The 16139-nt window shown below is 41.1% G+C and overlaps 1 pseudogene; it reads right to left on the reverse strand.

Moving 5' to 3' along the window:
• Positions 1 to 13549: 13549 nt before the first annotated feature.
• On the reverse strand, positions 13550 to 15195 carry LOC102145063 (leucine-rich repeat-containing protein 2 pseudogene; annotated as a pseudogene).
• Between the last annotated feature and the right edge of the window lie 944 nt (positions 15196 to 16139).

Below are 16139 nucleotides of genomic sequence, written 5' to 3' on the forward strand. Positions count from 1 at the left end.
CCAACCAAAGACCAGCACTCCATAGCCCCACAATGGGCATATGAGCATTCATGTTTTAATGAAAACACCTTCACTTTATAAAACTTTGGACTGTAGCATCTCTTAAGTAGCCAGAACTATTCGTATACTTAAACTATTTATTTTAAAATTTGATTTATAGGGATACATGAGAGAGATATCGGCAGAACTCTAGGAGCCCATCAAAGTTATACAGCTTCCTAAAGCATCTGGTTTATAAGCAGCAAGTAGTTAAGTAGTGAAAGCGTTGGGCTGATTCCAGGGCTGCCTTAGCTGACAATCTGAAGGGAAATTGAGTGCAGTACAAGATGGAGTCAAATTCTGATCTTTCGTCGAATGCCTATTGTCTGTTTTATCAAAGACATTCGATATTGACAGTGCAGGCTCTTGAGTCTCAATAAAATCTATTATTCACTTTCTTCTACCTCATCTGCAGACTGTTGACATTTTCTTTTATTTCAACACTGATGTTTTTCTTTTACATGGGAGATTTTAGCACTGATGTTGTAATTGCTTATCACACAGCTGGCCCCGTTATGATGTTCTCGTGAATGTCCCTTCATTTTCCTGATGGTCCTGTGATCCAATCTACAATCCATTTAAAAACAAAACATTTCATGTGCCATTTTATGCAGTGACTCTTTTGGAGTTCCATTTCAGCTTCATTAATATTGATGCGGTCTGTCTCCCTGCTTATTTCAGAAGATTCTTTTAAATTAATCTTCAGAATTTGCTGTGATTTGTTGCTGTTTTGTGCGTCAGCCCCAGTACAGCTTGTCTCTCGTTAATTTTGTTTTTCTTTATTTTTATGCGTCTGCTATGACTGTTCTCCTACTTGTACTACTGATGTGTGTCAGGTCCTTTATGGAATCCCGGTTTCGTCTCTGCCTTTCACGGTGATTTTCCATCATTAGGGACCTCTTGAATAAAAATGTAGCCCTTGTTTCTGACAGAGTCCATGTTCCTTTTCTTTTCTTTCTGTGTGATTTTCCATCATTATGGTTCTTAAATTTCTTGAATAGTGATATATACATGAACAAATGGACAGAGCAGTAATGGCTTCATCAGTGTTTTCTAAAACGTATCTGCAGGTTTGAGAGCACACAGTGCCACATTAGAATCTACTATGTATGTAAAAGAATTTTAAAGATAGATTTTGTGGTCTGTTGGTGACAGTGCTGTGGTGCATTAATAATTCACATTCTTTTTTTTTTTTTTTTTTTTTTTTGAGACGGAGTCTTGCTCTGTCGCCCAGGCTGGAGTGCAGTGGCCGGATCTCAGCTCACTGCAAGCTCCGCCTCCCGGGTTCACGCCATTCTCCTGCCTCAGCCTCCCGAGTAGCTGGGACTACAGGCGTCCGCCACATCGCCCGGCTAGTTTTTTGTTATTTTTTAGTAGAGACGGGGTTTCACCATGTTAGCCAGGATGGTCTCGATCTCCTGACCTCGTGATCCACCCATCTCGGCCTCCCAAAGTGCTGGGATTACAGGCTTGAGCCACCGCGCCCGGCCTAGAATGCCAGTTCCATGGCAGCCAGATTGGAGATTAGCCTTAGGTCTGAAAGTCTTTGAGGAAAATAGGTACAACACTATCTCTGCTTTTCTTTCTATAACATTTTCAAAGGTAGCCAATATTTCCTTGACCAAGAGTGCTAAACTGGCAATTGCACTAATTTCAAAAAATGAGGTAGATGAAGTCAGACTTTCCTAATTTGAGATATTTTGTCTGTTGGGTCAATTAATTTCATTGGCCACTTCTGAATAAAATAACTTCCTACCTTCAGTTACAAAGAGGCAAGGGAATATTATAAGTGATAGAAGAACAGGATTTAGATCTAACAACTACTATTGACTAAATCCAAGTCAATAAATGCAATGAAATAAGAGGGTAAAGCTCAAGTACTGGCTGTCCAATTATTGCTATAAAAATGAGAAGAGAAAGTAATATTAAAATAAGACATGTAAAATACACTTTTCACCATTGGTTAAATATGCTTGCTTCATGTTCAGAAAACCAATTACCAAGTGAAGAATTCAGACTCAGCTTAAGCAGTTTGCTCTTTGAAAATGCCCCGTTTAAACTATAAAAACCTATAGCCAGCAGCTCATTCAGAGAGTTATACAAATCTATGATGCTCAAGTGATTACAAATTAAGTGAAAAAGATTTAGTGGTTTCCCTTAGATGAAAACCAGAGTAACTTGGACTTGAACCTAGAAACCAGAAAATTCTGAATCTTCAGTTTTATTGTTAATACTATATTTCATTACAATTATATTAGTTCTTTTATCAATACTTTCCATATTTTAAATAGAAGCAAAAATACAAAAAATTAGCCAGGGGTGGTGGCACACACCTGTAGTCCCAGCCACTCAGGAGGCTGAGGCAGGAGAATCGCGTGAACCCGGGAGGCGGAGCTTGCAGTGAGCCGAGATCACACCACTGCACTCCAGCCTCGGTGACAGTGCGAGACTCTGTCTCAAAAAAAAAAAAAAAAAAAAAGCAGCAGGAAAAATGCCTAGAAAACAAATAGATGTTCAAATGCAAAATAACAAGTTGGATCCTTGTCTTACAAGACATAAAAAAAATTAATTCAAAATGAATCAAAGACCTAACTGTAAGAGCTGACACGATAAAAGTCTTAGAAGAAAACATAAAGTAAATCTTCATGATCTTGGGTTAGACAATGACTTCTTAGCTATGACACATAAAGTACCAGCAACAAGAAAAAGTAGATAAATTAGACCTCAACAAAATTAAAAACAATTATGTTTCAAAGGACATCATCAAGAAAGTGAAAAGACAAACCAAAAAAATAGAAGAAAGTGTTTACAAACCATATACATGATAAAGGTCTAGTATCTAGAATATATAAAGAACTCTCACAACTCAATAATCAAAAGACAGCCCAATTTTTTTTTCTTTTTTATTTTCTTGAGACGGAATTTCACTCTTAATGCCCAGGCTGGAGTGCAATGGCGTGATCTCAGCTCACTGCAACCTCCGCCTCCCAAGTTCAAGCAATTCTCCTGCCTCAGCCTCCCGAGTAGCTAGAATTACAGGCATGTGCCACCAAGCCCAGCTAATTTTGTATTTTGTATTTTTGTATTTTTTTATTTTTATTTTTTTGGGACGGAGTCTCGCTCTTGTTGCCCAGGCTGGAGTACAGGGCCTCGATCTCAGCTCACCGCAACCTCCGCCTCCCGTGTTCAAGCGATTCTCCTGCCTCAGCCTTCCGAGTAGCTGGGATTACAGGTCCCCGCCACCGCGCCCGGCTAATTTTTGTATTTTTAGTAGAGAGGGGTTTCACCATGTCGGCCAGACTGGTCTCGAACTCCTGACCTCAAGTGATCCGCCCGCCTCGGCCTCCCAAAGTGCTGGGATTACAGGCGTGAGCCACCGCGCCCGGCTACTTTTGTATTTTTAGTAGAGACGGGCTATCTCCATGTTGGTCAGGCTGGTCTCGAACTCCCGACCTCAGGTGATCTGCCCACCTTGGCCCCCCAAAGTGCTGGGATTACAGGCATGAGCCACCACACCCGACTGACAGCCCAATTTTTAAATGGACAGAAGAATCAATAAATTTTTCTCCAAAAAAAATATACAAAAGGGCAAAAAGCACATAAATGATGTTTAATCGTTAGGGAACTTCAAATCAAAACCACAATTAGACACCACTTCACAACTACAAGGATGGCTATAATAAAAAGGATGGACAATAACAAGTGCTGACAAGGATGTGAAGAAATTGGATCTTTCATACATTGATGGTGGCAATGTAAAATAATACGTCTACTTTGAAAAACACTGGCAATTTCAAACAGTTAAACATAGAACTATCATATAAGCCAGCAATTTCACTTTTAGGTAGATACCTAAACTAATTAAAACACATCTTCACATAAAAACTTGTACCTTGAATGCTTGCTTGAAGTAAGCATATTAATAACTTTTTTTGAGAATTCTTAAATTATGTGATAAATCAGACATAAGGAATCAGAAAGTGGTGAATACTCTCAGTTCATAGTCCTCCTTTGAAGTTCCCAGGAATGCTCTCAATTTAGTGCTACAATTCCTTTCTTCCTGCTCCCAACAGACAAGGCCATCAAATTAGCAGAACAATTTCTGGTGAGCAGCTGAATTCTAGGGCTACCATCTGGGCTTCTGGCTCTTGGCACAAGGTGACAGATTCCTGATGGAGATGCCTCCAATGATCCTAACAGCTCCTCATTGTGGTAGCCTCCATTACTGTAGTCCACCTCTAAGTCTGAAGGCCTGAAAATGGGTCTCATACAGCACTCTTCAGGTTACCACCCTTTTTTTCACCATTATGACTTAAGGATCACCTTCCCACCGATGCAGATTTGCTCCTTATATGGGGAGGGTCTGAACAGTAAAGTGATTTACATGATGCTGATCCTTTCATCTACTGCAAAAATAGGCTGCAGAAGGCCAGCAGCAGACAAATTGCAGTCCTGTGTGGCACTTCAAAGGAGACAGGATAGTTGGGTGCAACTTCCAGAAACTCATCCAAATTAATTTGTAGTATTCACCAATCTTCAAATGGATCTTCTAGAATCAAATGCCTCCTGGATATTATCTTTGTGACAGCAGAAATAGAGAATGTGCAGAGAGCAATATATATTCATTATCCTTTAAAAGAAAAAGTCTGCTGGGATAGGAAGGACTGTGGAACAGCTGTTTTCTCCCCAGTTTTACACATAAAAGAATTCTATATGTAAAACACCTGTAGAGCATGGATTATCTAGTATGTTTATTATAGATCCACTACCCCACTACCCAACGTGTTGTTTATCCTATCATGAGCCTGAGCAAACACTTACAACATATGAAACCTACCATCTGTAGACCTGGAATCTGGCCACCACTGGAAACATTTGGTAGCTCTGAAAATATTGCCTTTTATTCTTTGATGTTGCCTATGCAAGAGTGAATTAATTTTCCCCAACCAATAGAATGAAGTCAGATTAGGAACAGGTTCAGGTTGGTGTATCTAGCTCATAGAAATTTCCAGGCCACAATAATTTTTTTAATGGGGTCTCACTCTGTTGCCCAGGCTGGAGTGCAGTGATGGATCTCGGCTCACTGCAACCTCCATCTCCCAGACTCAAGCAATCCTCCCACCTCAGCTTCTCGAGTATTTGGGATCACAGGTGCACATCACCACATCTGGCTAATTTTTTGTATTTTTGGTTGAGATGGGGTTTTGCCATGTTTCCCAGGCTGGTCTTGAATTCCTGAGCTCAGGTAGTCCACGTGCTTCGGCTTCCCAAAGTGCTAGGATTACAGGCATGAGCCGCTGCGTCCACCTAAGAAAGACTTTAAACTTCTTAAACATGCAAGTAATTTTACCTGGACCAAGCAAGAATACTTAACCCAGAAACTAAAGTATCTAATGAAAAAGGACAGAGAGAAAGATGACCCAGCGTTCCCCAAGGATGCAGACTTGAGCTCATTTATCCCGAGTGAAGAGAAAGTACCCCAAAAAAGCAAAATGTCTATTTGGAGCAGAAGGTACTATCATGGTACAAAAGCAAGGAAAATAAAAACTTTCATGTCTTTAATTACAGTGACACCTGCCCACAAAATATTGTGATCTAGTAAGTTTCTCAGAGTCTGGCTAAAGTATCAACTCCTTCTCCCTGTAGAAAGGGGCAGGAGATTTCCCTCGCCCTTTTAAGAGTCTGGAAGCCAGGAACGGTGGCTCATATCTGCAATCCCAGAACTTTGGGAAGCTGAGGTAGCCCGACCACTTGAGGCCAGGAATTCGAGGCCAGCCTGGCCAACATGAAGAAACCCCGTCTCTACTAAACACACACACACACACACACACACACACACACAAAGCTGGGCGTGGTGGTGCATGCCTGTAACACCAGCTACTTGGGAGGCTGAGACACAAGAATCATTTGAGCCTAGGAGGTGGAGGTTGCAGTGAGCCGAGATCCCACCACTGCACTTCAGCCTGGGCCACAAAGTGAGATTCTGTCTCAAAAAAAAAAAAAAAAAAAAAAAGTTTATAAAACACAAATTCCTTATCGAAAAGACTAGCTTTCAACCCAGGTTGGCTTTGACTAACACAGCCCTTCTTCCATGCTTTGCTCCTGCCCAGTCTCAGTTAGATACTTGGTGAAACTGCTCAGACAGCTAGCCAGTGCAAGATCTGGCCAGGTACCAATACGAGAACTGACAGAAATTTCTGTCTCTTCCAGAAATTACCTGCTGGTTCTTATCACAAGGTGTAGGTCCAAGGCCCTAGCCAGTTTCACCAGCCACCTTGTCTCTTGAGTGCTGCCTTTTGCCAACCCCTAGAAAAGGAAGGGAGAAAATTCCTTCTCTGGTTTCAAAATTTCTTGTTTGTGTTGATTTTTGTGTATGGCATTTGATAAGGATCCAATTTCATAATTTTGCACATGGACATCCAGTTTTCTCAATACCATGTATTGAAGAGACTATCCTTTCCTCATCATGTATCCTTGGCACTGTTGTCAAAAATTGTACATATAAAGTTGAACAGAAAAAATTTACATGTGTGTAATACATGTAAATTTACAAAGTTTATATGTATGAAATAAGTTCATACATATAAAGTTGATTTTATATGTGATTTTATATGTATGAATTTTATTTCTTGACTTTTTTTGAGATGGAGTCTCTCTTTGTCACCCAGGCTGGAGTGCAGTGGTGCGATCTAGGCTCACTGCAAGCTCTGCCTCCTGGGTTCATGCCATTCTCCTGCTTCAGCCTCCTGAGTAGCTGGGAAAACAAATGCCCACCACCACGTTCAGCTAATTTTTTTGTATTTTTAGTGGAGATGGGGTTTCACTGTGTTAGCCAGGATGGTCTCAATCTCCTGACCTTGTGATCCACCCACCTCAGCCTCCCAAAGTGCTGGGATTACAGGCTTGAGCCACCACGCCTGGCCTCTTGACTCTATTCTTTCCATTAGTCTATGTCTGGCTTTAGGCCAGTACCATACTGTTTTGATTACTGTAGCTTTGTAATATATCTTGAAATCAGAAAATGTGAGGCCTCTGGCTTTCCTCTGGTGAGGAATAACCAACCAAGATTGCTTGGTTATTCAGAATCTTTTGTGGTTCCATATGAATTTTAGGATTTTTTTTTTTCCTATTTCTGTAAAAATAAAAGCCACTGGAATTTTTTTTTTTTTCTTCTGAGATGGAGTTTCACTCTGTTGCCCAGTTGGGGTGAAGTGGGATGATCTTGACTCACTGCAACCTTCACCTCCCAGGTTCAAGTGATTCTCATGCCTCAGCCTCTGGAGTAGCTGGGATTACAGGCATGTGCCAGCACGCCTGGCTAATTTTTGTATTTTTAGTAGAGATGGGGTTTCACCCTGTTGGCCAGGCTGGTCTCAAACTCCTGACCTCAGGTGATCCACCTGCCTTGGCCTGCCAAAGTGCTGGGATTACAGTCGTGAGCCACCATGCCTGGCTGCCATTGGGATTTTGACAGGGATTTCAATTAATTTATAGATTCTTTTGACTAGCATTGACATTTTAATAACATTAATTCTTCCAGTCTCTAAACACAAGATATCTTTTCATTTATTTGTGTCTTCTTTAATTTCTTTCATCAATGTTTTATAGTTTTTGGTGTACAAAGTTTTCATCTTCTTAGCTAAGTTTATTTCCAAGTATTTTATTCTTTTGATGCTATTGTAAATGGAATTGTTCTCTTAATTTCCTTTGTGAATAGTTCATTGTTAGTGTATGGAAATGCAACTGATTTTTGCATGTTGATTTTGCATCTTGTAAATTTCCCAAATTCATTTATTAGTTTTAACAGATTTTTTGTTGTCTTTAGGTCTTTAGTGCCTACTATATATAAGATCATGTCATCTGCAAACAAAAATTGTTTTACTTCTTCATTTCCAATTTGGATGCCTTTTATTTCTTTTTCTTTTTCTTGCATAATTGCTGTGACTAGGACTTCTAGTACTGGTAACCTTAACTGTAACTCTTCTATTAATAGTACTATTCCAGTACTCTCCCACTATGGTGAGAGTGGGCATCTGAAACAATAACACTTCTAGAAGAAAGCATAGGGGAAAAGTTTTGGACATTGTTCTTGAAAATGTTTTCTTGGATATGACACCGAAAGCACAGGCAATAAAAGCCAAAACATACAAGTGGAATTACATCAAACTAAAAAGCTTTTTCACAACAAAGGAAACAATCAACAAAATGACAAGGCAACCTACAGAAAGAAAAAAAGTGTTTGCAAACCATATATCTGATAAGGGGTTAATATTTAAAATATATAAGGAACACCTACAACTTAACAGCAAAAACAAAAACTAAAAACAATTCATCTTTAAAATGGGCAAAAGATCTGAATAGCTATTTCTCCAAAGAAGACATACAAATGGCCAACAGGTACATGAAAAGGTGCTTAACTTAACTAACCATCAGGGAAATGCAAATCAAAACCACAATAAGATATTACTCACACACATTAGAATGATCATTATAAAACAAAACAAAACAAAAAAACAAAAGTGTTGGTGAAATAGAGAGAAAAGAAGACCCCCATACATTGTTAGTGGGAATGTAAATTGGTATAACCACTATGGAAGACAGTATGGAAATTCCTAAAAAAATTAAAAAGAGAACTACCATATGATACAACAATCCCACTTCTGAGTATATATTTCTAAAGGAACTGAAATCAGTATGTCAAAAAAGTCTGTAAATATGTACATATTGCCATATATCCAAAAAATATATATGGAAGTAACCTAAATATCCATCAGTGGATAAATGGATAAAGAAAGTATGGTATACGCATAAAATAGGACATTATTCAGCCTTAAAAAATAAAGAAACCCTGCCATTCGCAATAATATGGATGAACCTGGCGCATATTATGCTAAGTGAATAAGCCAGACATAGAAAAACAAATAACTGCCTGATCCCACTTATATGAGGAATCTTGGATAGGAACACTCATCGGAGCAGAGAGCAGCATGGTGGTTCACAGAAACTGGTAGAAGGGGAAATGTGAAGTTGTTGGTCAAAGGGTACAAATTTTCAGTTACACAACATGAATAAATTCTGGAGATCTACTATACAGCACAGCGCCTATAGTTAACAGTACTGTAATATATACTTAGATATTTGCTAGGAGGGTAGGTCTTATGTTAACTGTTCTTAGCACAAAAAATAATAATAAATAAATAAAGGGAGAGGAAGAAAACTTTTGGAGGTGATAGATATGTTTATGGCCTGGATTGTGATGATGGTTTCATGAGCGTATACATATTTCCAAATTAATTATTATATGCATTTAGTATGTACAGTTTTTGTGTCTCAATCATACCTCCATAAAGTGATTTTTAAAAATTCCTTAGAGGAATCCTGTATTGACTGGCTAGTCAGTCCTTTCACGCTGATGAAGATGAGCTGTACCTTTGTCATTTGACCCTCTTTCTCCTTCCCTTTTGGGGTTTCTGAAGCCCTTTGCTGGTGTATTGTGAAGTCTTTTAAGGAACATTTGCTTCCTCAGCAATGTCATTCATCCAAGTTTCCATAGTGAGTGTTCCATCTTATGTCAGCATCCCACCAGGGCAAGCAGAAGAATTTATGACCCTTCAAGTTCAAAGTTTATGCCTCTCTGTTGGTTCATCCACTCAGTTCCTCATTTTTATCTCTCGGAAACCTCAAACTCTTCACTCATGTGCCTGGGAGAGATCAGAGGCAAGTTCTTAAGCTCAAAGAACAATCTCACTTTTACCTACTGTATCAGGTCTACCTATTACCCAGAATCTCTTTGATGACTCATCTCACCCAATAATAATGATTGACACTTTTCTCTCTAAAGATAACATGAGAGTTTGGGAAGTGATTCTCCCATATGCACTAAAAAACAAAATTAAGCAACAGTATCAGAAAGTTCATCATATCATAATGGAAACTGAAAAACAGGGTGCCATCAAGCAACAGATGAAAATTAAGGTATTTAAAACTATGGTGGGGCTCAATCTCTTTCAAAAACATATAAAATCTGATATCATACCAAAATTCTTGAAGCACAAATGAAAACTTAAACAATCTGTGTGGTGGCCAGGTGCAATGGCTCACGCCTGTAATGCCAGCACTTTGGGAGGCTGAGGTGGGCGGATCACTTGAGGTCAGGAGTTCGAGACCAGCCTGGCTAACATGGTGAAACTCCGTTTCTACTAAAAATACAAAAATTAGCCAGGAGTGGTGGTGGCCGCCTGCAATCCCAGTTACTTGGGAGGCTCAGGCGGGAGAATCGCTTGAACCTGGGAGGCAGAGGTTGCAGTGAGCCAAGGTAGTGCCACTGCACACCAGCCTGGGCAACAGAGTGAGACTCGGTCTCAAAAAACAAACAAACAAAAAATCTGTGTGGTAGCTGAGCTCATCAAAAACAGTTCCAGCTGGGCACAGTGGCTCATACCTGTAATCTTTGGGAGGCTGTGGTGGGAGGATTGCTTGGGCCTAGGAGTTTGGGAAGAGCCTGGGAAACACACGAAGACTCCGTCTCTCCAAAAAATTTGAAAATTAGCCAGGTGTGGTGGTGTGCACCTGTAGTCCCAGCCACTCAGGAGGTTGAGGTGGGAGGATTGCCTGAGCCTGGGAGGTTACAGCTGTAGTAAGCCATGATGGCTCCACTGCCCTCCAGCCTGAGCAACAGAGCAAGACCCTGTCTCAAAAGAAAACCAAACAGGCCGAGTGTGGTGGCTCATGCCTGTAATCCCAGCAGTTTGGGAGGCCAAGGCAGGTAGATCACTTGAGGTCAGGAGTTCGAGACCAGCCTGGCCAACATGGTGAAACCCCATCTCTAACTAAAAACACAAAAATTAGCTGGGCGTCATGGTGTGCACCTGTAATCCCAGCTCCTCAGGAGGGTGAGGCAGGAGAATCACTTGAACATGGAAGGCAGAGGTTGCAGTGAGCTGAGATTGCACCATTGCACTCCAGCCTGGGCAACAGAGCAAGACTCTATCTGAAAAAAAAAAGACAACCAAACAGCTGGCCACAGTGGCTCAAGCCTGTAATCCCAGCACTTTGGGAGGCCAAGGTGGGTGGACCACTTGAGGTCAGGAGTTCAAGACCAGCTTGGCCTAACATGGTGAAACCCCGTTTCCACTAAAAATACAAAAAAAAAAAAATTACCCAGGTGTGGGGGTGCACACCTGTAGTCACAGCTACTGGGGAGGGTGAGGCAAGAGAAGCACTCAAACCTGGGATGCAGAGGCTGCAGTGAGTTGAGAACACACCACAACTCTGCAACGTGGGCAAGAGAGCAAAACTCTGTCTCAAAAAAAAAAAAAAAAAAAGACAACCAACCAAACAAAAAACAGTTCTCTGCCCAAGACATGAGATGTGTGTGGCATCAGGGTAACAGCTAGCTCCTGTCTGATAAGCTAAAGTGGTGGCGCAGGATGATTACACCCAGAAGAATTGCTATAAGGATATACACTGGCATTCTGCTTCAAGGTGGCATCTCAGTAGAACACTGGAAAAACATCAGTGGCACTGCTTCCTGAGAAAATATTTTGAGTGGAGGATAAATATTAAGGGACAAAGTTACAAATAGTAACAAGGACTGTGAAGGGTGGTGGCTGCTATACATTTTAAAAAGAACATGTGAGCCATATGTGGGAAGAAATGCTTTGAGCTTTGCTGTTATAGAGAATGGTCATTTCTTTGGCAGAACTAGTGATTGGTCCTGTTAAGGAGGCTTTTCTCCCCTATCTTTCCACCTAAAAAACCTTGAGTAGCAAGGATTTGTATTTCACTATAAGATGCATGATTCTGAAATTGAAAGCGTGGTGATAAAACCTCAAAGGATATTACATAGACCACCAGGTTGGTCTTATTTGAATGCTGGGATCAGAACAGTCTATTGAATTATTTCTTCATTCAAGGTATCTCTTTTAATAACTGTGGAAGATTGCATTTTTTGTTCTCGATTATTCCCCACACTTGCCGTAAGAGAATTTTATATCCTACATATTTCCATGTGACTTGCAGTACCTTCCTACAGGTGCAGACTTCCCCACTCTCTTAACGTTAGGTTTACCCATGTGATTTCCTTCAGCCAATGAAATGTGAAGCATAAGCCATGTGTACCATCGAAACAGGAGTTAAAGAGACATTGCGTGGCTTAGCCATTATACTCTTTTTCCTCTGTCACGGTGACAAATGTCTTTAATCGGTGTTGCTCTGTCAACCTAGATTCTGAAATGAATACCCATTGAGCCAAGCTGCAGCTGACATGCACCAAGAGGGAGAAATAAACCTTTGTTGTCATAAACCACTGAGATTTGGGGGTGTTTCTTATTGCCACATAAACTAGCAAGAGCTCATTAATACAATAATCTTACAAATTAGCACAGGAGCCATCCACTCACAGTAGTTATCAAGTATACAATATACATATTCCAGATGAAGTGCCAGAGTCCAAATTGCTAAGATAAAAACATGCCTCACAAAGAAATGTAATTGATATTAATCTTAATTTTCCACCTAGGACTTTTTTTCACCTATTTGGTAGGTTGATAACAGGTTGTAGAGTATAATATTTCCAGCTTCTCCATGTTCATTAAAAAAGATCTCCATTGTACTCCACCAAATTAAGACTGTAATTAACCTAGCACGTCTCCAAATAAAAACCAACTTTTTCTGCTAACTTTTAAGGAAATTCTCACTTACATTCAAAGATTCCTAATTCCAGAGATGAGAAAACAATTTGCATTTATGACTTTGAATAAACAATTCAGTTGACCTCCAACCTTCCCAACAGTTTCAAAAGCAAAATCATACATTAGAATACCACACAAAAGCACTAGGAGCCAGACAACATTCCATAGGTTTTTTTTTTTTTTTTTTTTTTTTTTTTGAGACAGAGTCTCGCTCTGTCGCCCAGGCTGGAGTGCAGTGGCCGGATCTCAGCTCACTGCAAGCTCCACCTCCTGGGTTTACGCCATTCTCCTGCCTCAGCCTCCCAAGTAGCTGGGACTACAGGCGCCCGCCACCTCGCCCGGCTAGTTTTTTTTGTATTTTTAGTAGAGACGGGGTTTCACCATGTTAGCCAGGATGGTCTCGATCTCCTGACCTTGTGATCCGCCCGTCACGGCCTCCCAAAGTGCTGGGATTACAGGCTTGAGCCACCGCGCCCGGCCCATTCCATAGGTTTTAACAGCCAATGAAACTCCAGACCATAATTAGTTCCTCTCTCAGTATTTTATCCTAAGGGCCTAAGAAATTTTTACAATTTCTAGGCTTGACATCTTTTAAGGCCAAATAATGTAGCCTCATTTATTTTTACTTTAAAAAAAATTTTTTTTGGAGGGAGGTATTCATATATTTGACATTTGAAAATCACTTGTCTTAACCACTATGATAGTTTCTAGACTTTGTCCTTAAGCACAAGCCATTCTTCCTACATGACATGACCCATAACACAAAAACTGAAAGCTCCACAGAATAGTGAGACTTTGCTGTCTTCTGATGGATAATATCAAAGTTGAAGGCTAAAAGACCCTTCGGTGGTACAGCTTGGGAAGATTCTCTTTCCTTAAGATCTTCAGTATAGGCTTTCATACATTCTTGTTTCTTTTGAGACGGAGCCTCACTCTGTCACCTGGACTGGAGTGTGGAGGCACAATCTCGGCTCCCTACAACCTTTGCCTTCTCGGTTCAAGTGATTGTCCTGCCTCAGCCTCCGGAGTAGCTGGGATTACAGGCGCGTGCCATCACGCCCCACTAATTTTTGTATTTTTAGTAGAGACGAGGGTCTCACTATGTTGGCCAAGCTGGTCTCAAACTCCTGACCTCACACGATCCACCCACCTTGGCTTCCCAAAGTACTGGGATTACAGGCATTAACCACCGCACCCAGCCTCATAAATTCTTTATCAAGGCTCACGCTTGTATTTCTAACACTTTGAGAGGCCGAGGTGGGCGGATCCCTTGAGCCCAGGAGTTTGAGACTGGCCTGGCCAACATGGCAAAACCCTGTCTCTACTAAAAATACAAAAATTAGCTGGGTGTGGTGGTGTACACCTCTGGTCCCAACTACTCAGGAGGCTGAGGTGGAAGAATCACTTGAACTCAGGAGGTGGAGGTTGCAGTGAGCTGAGATCGTGCCACTGCACTCAAGCCTTGGTGACAGAGAAAGACTCTGTCAAAAAAAAAAAAAAAAAAAGGTGGAGGGGATTGTTTGTAATGCTCACAAATTTTAAAGGTGTGGAGGAGTCACAAAGGGCAGTTGAAAGCTCCACTAAGTGGTCCCCATTGACGACTAACAAAGTGCACTTCTTCAGGTTAAGCAAGGGGTAAGGAAGGTAGGTCAACTTGCTTTTATACAAGAGAAAGCCCTGCAGCTCTCCCAGCCTGTCTATCTTGTGGCAGGTCAGTCAGGTTATTGTTGCTGATATCCAACCACTGCAAATAGACATCCTCAGGACACAGATTGGGACACTGGAAAACTTGTTTGCTGAGATACCTACAAATGCAACTAGCTTCCAATTACTTAATTCAAAAGGCAGCTCTGTGAATTCTAGATTTCCAGAACAATCCAGTCCCTCTGGATTTCAGTCTCCCAGCTCTGGAGAAATGCTCTTCAGGTAGTTGAAACTCACATTGAGTTATTCCAAGTTCTTCAAACAACTGATTTTAGCTGGAAAATGTGAGATTTGTTTCTTGGCAGATCTTGAATTCTCATCACTTGAAACAGCTCGATATATGTAGGAGTGATTTGAATTGGGGTGTCGCATACCTGCCATTCTCTCAGGTGCGTCTGCTCCTTCAACAAATCTGGCAGCTCCATCCAGTGCTCCCCAGAAAGTCCAAACACAAATGCACTGCTCCATTTGCCTCTGTCCTTGGGAAGTGAACTCTGCCTTGTGAGAGCCTTCCTTTCTATCTTTTCCAGAAGCCGCATGCTGTGAATGTCTATGAAGCCATTCTCCCAGCCAGTACTCAGCCTGGGAGATGCCTTTCCTCCTGCACTTGGCCTCGAGGGTTCACCCCTCATTTGTCTTTTCCGATGCATTCTTCTCAAGACTTTCTGCTTCCTTCTTCTGCCAAACTTGTGCTTCTTGACACAATTTTCCCACAAGGCTCTGACAACAGAATGTCAAATACGACCATGTTATGTCCCATTTTGGGAGCATGAAATTACCTGTGGGGAATGCGGATCTTTTCGGTGGGTTCTGGTCCTTGGGTGAAATGGGATTTTTTTGTGGCTGAAAGGCTAGCACCCTGGAGTTCTGGGCTGTCCTCGGCCCAGCCAATACCAACACCACCAGACTGAGGGCTCGGTTCCCTTCTGTCTTCTTTCTTTTTTAGAGACACGATCTTGCTCTGTCACCTAGGCTGGAGTACAGTGGTGCGATCATAGCTCACTGTAGTCTCAAACTCCTGGCCTCAAGTGATCCTCCTGCCTTGGCCTCGCAAAACACTGGGATTACGGGTGTGAGCCGCTGCACCTGGCCACTCAATTTTTAAGGAAAGAATTTATTTTAAATCCTGTATCTATGCAATATCCAAACAATTCATCAAATCAATGAAAATGTTAGGCAATTCAGTTGTTCGATGCAACGTTGGCACAAAGTGAGTCTTCAACTCCTGCCTTCAAGCGATCCTCCCACCTTGGCCCCCCAAAGCACTGCGATTATAGGTGTGAACCACTGTTCCTAGCTCTTTTTGTTTTCTTTAGGAAAAAACAAACAAAACAAACAAACAAACAAAAATGGCTTGGTTTTATAACTACCAAATTGGAAAATTGGCTTGGCCTCTAGGCCAGACAGGTGTTATAACACTCCTACTGAGTTTAGTGTACTATTCAGTCACAGGTAGAGATCCTGGGGAATGCTGAACCCCCTTAGCCTCCCCTCCAAACAAACCAATGCTTTGTCCTATTGGTGTCTCACATTTTACTTCCATATATGCTGTAAACCTCATACTCCATTATTACTTTTGTTTAAACAATCATCTTTTTTATTTTGGGTTTTCTTTGCTTTTATTATTATTTTAAATGGACACATAGTAATTGTACATATTTATGAGGTTCAGTGTGATATTTAGATACATGTATACAATGTATA

Source organism: Macaca fascicularis, chromosome 12, assembly GCF_037993035.2.
Source record: "Macaca fascicularis isolate 582-1 chromosome 12, T2T-MFA8v1.1".
Classification (NCBI taxonomy): domain Eukaryota; kingdom Metazoa; phylum Chordata; class Mammalia; order Primates; family Cercopithecidae; genus Macaca; species Macaca fascicularis.